The 10,401-nt window shown below is 37.2% G+C and overlaps 1 protein-coding gene and 1 pseudogene across 1 annotated transcript in view; one reads left to right on the forward strand and one right to left on the reverse strand.

Moving 5' to 3' along the window:
- Positions 1-10,401, reverse strand: part of Cep83 (centrosomal protein 83) — a 160,909-nt gene that overhangs the window by 113,987 nt on the left and 36,521 nt on the right. The gene's annotated exons all lie outside the window — the stretch shown is intronic.
- LOC101581323 overlaps positions 1,608-10,401 on the forward strand; it is a 13,826-nt pseudogene continuing 5,032 nt past the window's right edge.

Below are 10,401 nucleotides of genomic sequence, written 5' to 3' on the forward strand. Positions count from 1 at the left end.
GGAAGTAGATGTGGCCTATTAACTACAAGATCCCACATGCACAATAGTTCCTAAAGCCCTGCAGGTAGACTTCTTCTGGGAACTCACAAGTTGCCCACAGTAAGGCCTAGATGTGACATCAGGCTGAAGTGTGAGATCCCAGCACTGCCTCTTAGGACATATGTGTAGAAGTTCTGGCAGGTTTCCTCAAGATCTGGACAGTACAAAGGGACAGAGACATCAAGAAGAGCTTGCTATCCCAGCTTTCCTCAGAATGCCTTACCCTGCTTTCTCCAAGGCATCCTTTTCTTTCTTCTTTCCTCTTTCCTCTGCCCTAGCTCCCTCTGCAGAGTCAGTTTCTCTCTCGCTCTTCACTTTAAGTTTCTTGAATAAACTAAGCAACTGCTTTCTGCCTGTTTCATTCAATTCTTTGTTTGAGATGAGAAGAACCTGAAATTTAACTTCAGAAGGAGAGAGCTATCAAGAACACAGCTAATTCGAGTTGCCAGGAGACTTCAATAAAAGAAACTACACTTCAGTAAAAAGGGAAACATTCTTCAGGAACACTTTACTCCTTTTTCTTATTTTAAATCTGCACTAGGATTCAACAGTTATAAATACTGTATGCAAAATTATCCTGTTAAACATACATTTGTTAAAAAAAAAAAAAGTTATACATCTGTAGTCGAGTGTGGTGGCACATTCTGGGAGACCAAGGCAGGAAGATCAGAAAAGTTCAAGCTTCACCTGTGCAACTTAGCAAGACTCAAAAAAGGACTACAATGTACCTCAGCAAAAAGTCCCTGCACTCAATCCTAAGTACCCCCCACAAAAAAGCCACAGAAATAAGAACTGGATCATAAGGGCCAGCCAGATAGCTCAGCAGATTAAATTCCCTGCTTAGGCAGACAGAGAGGACAGGATTTGGTCCCTGGTGTGCAGTACCGGCCCCGCCCCAGGGGCAGGCTGAGGCCATGATGACTGAGACTGGGCATGGTAGCATGCACCTGTAATCCTAGCACTTGGGAGGCTGAAAACAAGAGGATCACTATGAGTCTGATCTACGTAATGAGATCTTGTAGACCCTGTAGACCCCGTACTAATACATTAAAAAAAAAAAAAGAAAGAAAGAAATGGATCATAAGCCCATAAGCCTGGCATATGCTTTTGATTCTGCTCTTTGACTCAAATTCTACAAAACCTATTTCACATGTTTCAGTAACACCAACAAAAAGTATTACAGGGTTCTAATTAGCTGAAAGCCTAAAGTATACTAAGAAAATGAAAAAACTGCTCTTTAATCCCACAAATAATAAAAGATTTCAGAGCTAAAATAATTTTTTATTCCAGTTAAGTACTGTATATGGCAAAATTTCCCACTAACTTCTATTTCAAAAGGAAAATTAAATTCATTTGGAAATAAAATTCATTAAGATAAATATTTTTGGAGAATAAAATTTAAAAATTATTTCTTTCCTTTTTGGCACTGAAATACACAAAGTCCTTTCCAGTACTTTACCAACTTCAACATTTCTCTTTCCAGGCAATCACCAACCCCATATCCAATTCTAGTTCCTATGAAACATGTTTAGCCCCCACCAATTCAAATGCGAAAGTTAATTCCCAACATGATGTTTCAGGAGTTAATAAGGCCTTTGGTAGAAAATTTGGTTAGTCTAGATCCTGAGAGTGGAGTCGCAGTGAAAGCGTTAGTGTCCTATACGAAAAGAAAGGAACTATAGGCCTTGCTCTCTCAACCACACAAAAGCAGGATGTAAGACAGCTATCTGCAAATGAGGAATTCACCCGACACCAAATGTAGGACATTTTCCCCTGCTACCAGACTCTCCTGTTCAAAGGCAATGATTACAATTGTAAATATCTTTTTATATGCTAATTTTGGTGACTAATAAAGCTAGAATACCCTATGGCACATTACTAGTGCATACCACTGGCAAACATGATATACTGCTTTCTTCTAAAAAGCAAAATTCACACTGTTAATTTGCACACACGAACACAAGACTCAATACAATTCTTTCTAGAAAATTACTTGTATTAAAATGACAAATCTACTTACTCCCTTTGGCAATGGTAAAATTTATCCCACAAAAACAACTCAACAATTGTGCAAATATAATTACATAATGTCTTTACACTTTTAATACAAAAATGAAAGATCTGAAATAACCTAAATGTCCTTGACTAAACTCTTGAATCTGTGAACCAAATTAAACTTCTGCTCCTTTAAATTTGCAGGTGTTGGTTACTGTCCCAAAAACAGGACAGTGACTAATCTAACCTGTTACATGAGACAATTTCAAAACATTCCTACAAGCTCCAATACATCACTTTCCATGCTATCTTAGTCTCAGTTTCTACTGTAAGACAAGAATATCCTGCTAAAAGGATCTATTTCACTACACCCTGAAAAATACATATATCATACTTTGTTTCAGACAGATTTTATCTGAGTTTGAGAATCCTATACTGTAAGACTCCATATTTATGGCCTACAATCATTAATTGTTCTCTATTCCTAAGATGACTGACATGAATAAGAATGTACTCAAATGCTGGATTAGATACTGGAAAGAATTTCCTGATTCAAAGTCATGAACCTTTAAGTTCCATATGCCAACAACCTTTATAGCCCTTTTCAGAATTCTCTTCTCTGAGAAAAAATGTCTACATAAAAATCTCAGAAAACTATTTCCTCACTTAAATCTTACCAAGGTCAGAATGAATTTTGTACCTGTTAAATATCATGCACAATATATAACATATTCAATTCTATAGTTTCAATATTCTTCAATTAATCAATAACAAGCTCGGAAAACATAGTAGTCCTCCAACTAGATATCTAGTGTCACAGATTTTTTTAAAAAAGGTCTCATAATTCTTTGACCTTCAAAAGTAGTTCTACCGTTTTATATCAAGTACAATGAAATATATTTTATGCTAATTATAAGGAGACTTATAGCTGAAAACAGAAAAACTTAACTCAGTTATCTTAAACACTATGGAAAATATACTATCTACCTCTTATACCAAGAAAGCTGGAGATAATCTTCTACTTCTAACACTGAAGATTACATAATTTGGATTAAATATCTTATGAAGACATCAAAAGCTACATATATACTGTAAACATCTCTTTGAAGGTACCAGAAAACTAATGAGAATAAATGTATACTGTAATGAAAGCAAAAATGAAGATACAGAAAAATGAGATTGGTATCTGTGGCCACCTTTCCCTGGAAGCACCTGCCAGATTCAGAGTAGGGAACAGGGATAATGAGTGCCTTTGACAGCCTTCAAATTCAAAGAAAGACAGATTAGACCAGCTAGAAGTAGGTAAGTCCTGAGGAACCACCTGCATTTGGAATACAGACTTGAAGAACTACCTCCAAAAAATAAGGGCAATTCAGAATAAAAGTAGCCCTGGGGACTACCTGCTCGGGCCCCCTTCCTGTCCTTCTCTTGGACAGGAGCTTTCTTTCCCTCAATAAATATATTCTCCTCATTAAAAAAAAAAAAAGTAGAATGGAGACTAGACCTCAATTTGCTGTTAGAAACTATTCTGTAATGGGGGGTGGCAGTGGCAGAATACTTGTATAGCATATGAAAGGCCATAGGTTCAATCACCAGGACTAAAAAAATTGTGAATAAGTATATAATAAAATAATCAGATGCATAATGTATAATAAAAATCATATTCATAATAAGATAAAACGGAGCTTTCCTAGTGCCATTTAAGAACTTTGGCAGACTATGGGCAGTCTGTGGTACGCTGGTAAGCTCTGACCTTCCTTAGCCCCCAGTGTACAGGTATAAAGCTTCTTCTGGTGCCAGTCCAAACTTTTAAGACTTAAGAGGACTCTAAGTTGCCTGTAGAACACAGAAGAGCTGCAATCTGTGGGACCAGTATGCAAAAGGTGCAGAATTTCCTGGCGCTATTTAAGAACTTTGGTGGACTCTTGGTGGCCTGTGGGACTGTCTGGGGCTTCAAAAATGCCAAAACACAGGAGCAAAGGCCATCTCAGTGCTCTAGCCCATGAAGAACAAATCCAGGAGACAAAGACATACAAGAACTTGGAAATCACACACCTGAAATTTGAAATGACAGAAACTGAAGTAAAGAAACAAGTCCATCACACTATAGAAGAAATAAGATCAGAAATAATCTCTCCGGTCCAAAAAGGAAAACAATCATGAAAGAATTACCCAGCACAGCTAAAGAAGACATAGATAGAAAAATAGAGAACAAAAAAATGATGGAAACACTGAATGAACATTACAGGACAAAATTATAAAGCATGAAACAGATTCAAACAGATATCCAGGAAATTAAGAACTGCTGCATTGAAAACTGGCAAAACCGTTTGAACAAAATTGAAGATAGACTTTCAGAGCTCAAAGATAGTGATGCAGGGGCCGGGGAGATGGCTCAGTAGAAAAAGCGCTTCCCTGGCAAATGTAACCTGAGTTCAATGCCTGGTTCCGCCAAAAAAGAAAAAGAAAAAAAAATAAGGGTTTAGGCAGGGTGTAGTGGTGCACACCTGTAATCCCAGCACTCAGGAGGCTGAGGCAGGAAGATCACCCCAAGTTCAAGACCATCCTGGGCTACAAAGTGAGTTCACAGCCAGCCTAAACTATATAGTGAGACCCTGTCTCAAAAAGACAAGGCAGAGAGAGACAGACAGACAGACAGACAGACACTCACACACACACAGAGACAGAAACGGACTGAGAAACAGACAGAATGTGAGTTCACTGAGATGTAAGTAGGCTCAGACTAGACAGGTTGAGAAGGAAGAGGTAAATCTGAAGAACATATTTAAGATAAAGTTTTTAAAAACTGAGAGTGGAAAAGAAGAAAAAGAAAAAATACATAAAATGAAATTTTAAAATGTCATTGTAACAGATATGCAACTAAAGTCCCAAATAGAATAGAGAGAATACAGCAGGCATGAAATCTACAAAAAAAAAAAAAAAAGATGACAACTTCTCCAGAGCCCTATAATCCTCAAGGACATCAACAAAAGATACCCATACCTAAACACATCACTTTAAAATAGCTAAAACCAAAATCAAAGACAAAATTTAAATCAGCCAGAAAAAGAACAAGGTATCTTCAACTAAATATAAAAAAGAAAACATCAACAATGAAAACTGGAATGCACTGTATTATTATCTTCAAAGTGATGAAAGAAATACTATAACTGTCAATCTAGAGTGCTACAGATACAGGAGAGGGGGTGTCTTTCAAAAATGATGGCAAAAGCCATGTGTGATGGTACACAACTATAAACCCAGATACTCAGAAGGCTGAGGCAGGAGGATTGAAAATTCAAGGCCAGCTTGGGTAATTTACTAAGACTCTGTCTCAAAATTTAAAAAATAAATATGACTGTACAGAGTTACCTAGTATGTGTGAAATCCTAGGTTAATAACCTCAGTACCACCAAAAATTAAAAACAAAAATATTAATGATGATAAAATACATTTTCAGACAAACAAGAACTAATTCATCCCACAAGGTGTACACTAAAGTTGTAAAGATTTGCAAACATACTGAAATAAAATGAAAATTATAAATCTGTCCATCATTTTAATTGAGTACTGAATTAATAAAGTAACTTGTGAATTTTAACATAAATTTTAAATACATTATTACATAATTGGTGTGTAAATCAGTAGAAGTACAATTACAAGCACTGTAGAGCCCCTGCACAGTCTGGGAAGAGGCTAAAAGTGTCAATTAGTATTATACTCTGATAAGTCCAGGATGTATATTATAAATTCTAGAAAAGGAGTTTAAAAGCTATAGCCAATAAGCCAAATTTGCCAAGTAGCTCTTTTCTGTTTATTTGCTCTGTGTAGTCTCAAGCTGAGAATGTTATCCACATTTTTAAGCAGCTCAGGTGGGAGGTATAAATAAATGCACAAATTCTCAACAAAATACTAGCACATCAAATCTAACAATGTATAAAAATTACAAAGAACAAATGGAATTTATTCTAGTTATGTAAGACTAGCTTAACATCTAAAATCAATCAGTGTAACCCACACTAAAAGGCTTAAAAAGGGATGATCATATGATCAGATCAATAGTTGATTTTTTTGGTAACAAATGAGGCAATTTATTAATCATTTGTTGTAACACTTCCTGTGGCAACTGTCTGGTGATTCTGTCCAGATCACTCCCTGCCTGCAAGGTCAGTTTGTGAAACGGTCAGGGTCCTTTTTCACCATTTTCAGCATCTCCAAGGTATAGCCTCTGTGTTTATAGACAGTGTCTCCCAAAAGGCTCCTGTGTTCTGAGGTGGGGCTTTCAGAAGGTACAGAGCTAACCTCAATAATGAATTAATCTACTGATGAGTACAGAGCTGAATGTTTGATAGAGAAGTAGGGCCTGCTGGAGAAAAGAGGTCACAGGGCCAGAACAGGAACAGGCGCCACCCCTCTCCTATCTCTCTCTCTGACTCTTCCCTCCTCATTCCTGGCTGTCACCAGGTGAGCAGCTTTCCACCAACACCATTTCCTTCAATAAACCTATTTTCCTTCAATATACCAGACATTTTGTCCTAGTGAGGGTGACTTGACCCACAGCCATGGTGAAAGGTAGTTTGGCAGTTTCTTACAGAATTAAACATATTCTCTCTATAAGATCTAGCAACCATACTCCTTGGTATTTACCAAGTTGAAAATTTGCATCCACACCAAAACCTAAACCCATGTTTATAGCAGCTTTATTCCTAGCTGCCAAAAGTTGGAAGCAATCAAGGCACCCTTCCAAAGGTAAATGGATATGCTGTGGTAATTCCAGAGTGTAATATTCAGCACTGAAATGAAATAAGCTATTAAACCAGGGAAAGACACAGAAATTAAATGCATAAAACTAAGTGAAGAAAGCCCGTCTAAAACGACTACACACAGTATGATTCCGACTAATACGACATTCTAGAAAGAATAAAGCTAGGGAAATAGTAAAAATCTTCAGTATTTGCCAGTGGTACTGTGAAGGGAAGATTGAATCTGTGAAGCACAGAAGATATTTTAGGACAGTCAAACTACTCTCCATGATATTACAAAAGTAGATACATGTCTATTCACAATTGTTAAAGCCCACATATGCATGATACCAAGTGTGAATCCCAATGTAAATTACTGACTTTGGCTAGTAATGATGTATCAATAATGTAGACTCATCAGTTATAACCTCTGTTACTACCTTGGTGGTAAGTAGTACAGGAGGCTACATGTGTGAGGAGAAAAGGATATACGGGAACCTCTGTACTTTCCAATCAATTTTACTGTGAATCTAAAAACTAAAGTCTATTCAAAAAAAGGAAGGAGTGGGGTAGGCAGAAAAATAAGAATACATGACAGAGACTATACATGGTCTAAAAGCCTAAAATACTTCCTCTTTTTAATAATAAAATTTAAATCTTCCTGTAAAATAATCATTAAAAATATTAAAGTATGGAAAAAAATAAACACCCAGTTTCTCAACTTCAGCACTACTGATATTTTAAAGCATACAGTGTAACTGTTTGTTTGGGAGCCATTTTGTGCACTGAAGAATGTTTAGCAACATTCTCAGTCTCCATCTATTAAGAAGCCTGTAGCATCACTCTCCCTACTTGTGAGAACAAAAACCTCCATGCTTCACTACATGTAGCCTACTGTCCTTACTCCTCCATTGAGAACGAAAGGTCTAAAAGAAAACCTTGGAACTAGTAAAAAAATAAAAAAATTTAAAAATAAAATAAAATAGACACAGTAATACAGAAGATTTAAGCAAACATCAGTAATTGCATTAATGTATATAAACTGTCTCGAAAGGCAAATGAAAAAACATTAAATATTATTTTACAGGAGATTTTTATATATAAAACATAAGGGTAAGAAAAGGCTGAAAGAAAAAAGGAGAAATAAGCTGAAGATATAGGTCAGTGGCATAGTGCCTGCCTGGCAAGTACAAGGTCCTGAGTATGGTTCCTGATAAAAGAAAGAACAAACGAACTAACGAAGGCCAGTGAGACAGCTCAGCAGACTAAGTGTCCGATTAGGTAAGTGCAGGCACCAGGGTTCGAACCCTGGCACCACATGCCATACCAGCCCCACCAGTCCAACCAGTGAGGACTGACTCGGTTGTGCACACTTGTAATCCCAGCAGCGGGGAGGCTGAAAACAGGAAGAACATTAGAAGTCTCAGCTGCATAGTGAAATCCTGCCTGGAAGAAATGAAGGAAGGGAGGGAGGGAGGGAGATATTATAAGCATTAATGAAAAGGAAGATGGTAGATCTTTATTAATATCAGGTAAAAGAAACACTATTAGAAGTAATGAGGGACATTCATAAATAAAAACTAAGTGCAACAGAAAGGTATAACAGTTTTAAATTTATATATACTTACTATGGCTACTAAATATCTAAGGTAGAAGTTCTAAGGACAATAAGAGACAAATGCACAATTATAGGGGAAGAATTTAACCACTACTGATGGCTAATAGGACAATCAGATAAAAACAACTAGTTAGAAAACAGACAATTTAAACCATCCTGGCCCAAATGACATACAGAAAACAGCACCAAATAACCACAGGCTACCCACTGCTTTCAAGTATGCATGTAACATTTATAAATGTCTGAAAAGTTGTTAAAAGATCAAAATTATAAGTGTACGTTCTCTTACCACAATGCAACTAAAGTTCAACACATAGAGATAACTGGAAAATCACATATCCTTAACACATATCCTTAAAAAGTTTTTTAAAAATCTAAATAATATGAATCAAAGAAAAGTTCCCAATAGAAATTAGAAACTATCTAGAATGAAATGAAAACTGCTATTACATATTAAAACTTATTGGATAAAGACTGTTTTCAGGAAGACAGAACAGTTGTATTAGCACTCCCAATTACATTCATTAAAACAATTAGATGTCCTGGGCATTACATATGTAACAAACATAATACAATGCTGGCAAATAAAGACTAGAAGACAGACCAGCTAATGACCTACAGATATAAGAACATGCACAGTTCCCTAAGCTCTCTTCTCCATATAGCTCAGACTGAGCTGAAGAAGCTTGGCAAACAAAATTCAATGAATTTTGCACAGCCTGCTCTCCAACCAAAGGAACAAGAAAGGCAAACCTACAAAGACAGAAAACTTTTTAGACAATTACCATCCACACAATTAAACAATTACCACACAATTAGGCAATTACCATCCACACAAGCAAAAACTGACTAATAAATACCAAGCTTCCACTCTGACTAGACTCTAACAAAGTATGCCAATAACTTGCATGGAAGGTGTAAAAAAAAGGGTGAGTACAAATTTTTCTCAGGACTTCCATGTTCTCTGAGCATTATAAAACCCCCTGCTCCTAGAAAGTCCTTGAAAAACACATGGGAGAAATGAATTTTCATTGCCAGTGAAAGAAAGACCACCTACCTTGCCCTACTGAATGAACACTGTTACAGAAGACTGAGGGGAGAATTAAGATGGGTACCACTGCCCCAGTGATAACAAAGTAACCCTCCTCCATCATCAACAGAGACCACATGGGCGGCCATGCTTCAAATTACCTGGAAATAATGAGGAATACTCCCAACTCATGTCACTGAAGGCCAGTTGGGAAAATTTTCTGCTGGAATAAAATCAGAAACAACCAACTAAAACAACATTTAAGTGAAATCAACAGTCTTAAAACAGGGCCAGAAACATAGCTCAGTGGACTAAGCGCCTGCTTTGGCAAGTGCAGAGACCAGGGTTCAATCCCCAGTCCTACATGCCAAGCCTGCCCTGCCTGCCCACCCCCCACTGGGGTGCACTAGCTGTGACCAAGTCCAGGACACACCTATAATCCCAGCTCTGGGGAGGCTGAACCAGGAGGATCACTATGACTCTGAGCTGCATAGTAAGACCCTATACCAAATACATAAAAAAAGAATAAAAAAGTCTTAACATACTACCCCAAATGCCCAGTGGATTTCCACAGAAAAACGTCATTAGATGCCAACACTGATCACAGCAATGTTATTGCTATCTGATAAACAACTTTTTTAAAACGTATTTCACCAAGGAGAGCTGGGGAGAATAAGCGCTTGCCTGGCAAGCGCAAGGGCCTGAGTTTAATCCCTGGTTCTGCAAATAAATAAATAAATAAATAAATAAATAAATAGATGTTGCACCAAGGAATTACAAACAATATTTTAACCACTTGGAAGTCCAATTATTTAAATAATCGGTGACCAAAAATTACATTTTTTGTATGAACTTTTATAACATAACAGGAAATAGCAACTTCCGGGAACCCCCAGACCCAGTCCTAGCCCAGGTCCAGTGAGTGTGTGGAGAGCTTCCTGCTACCCTGCGCCGGCGGGACCATTCCCAGCCCAGGC

Source organism: Octodon degus, unplaced genomic scaffold (assembly GCF_000260255.1).
Source record: "Octodon degus isolate 3935 unplaced genomic scaffold, OctDeg1.0 scaffold00004, whole genome shotgun sequence".
Classification (NCBI taxonomy): Eukaryota; Metazoa; Chordata; class Mammalia; order Rodentia; family Octodontidae; genus Octodon; species Octodon degus.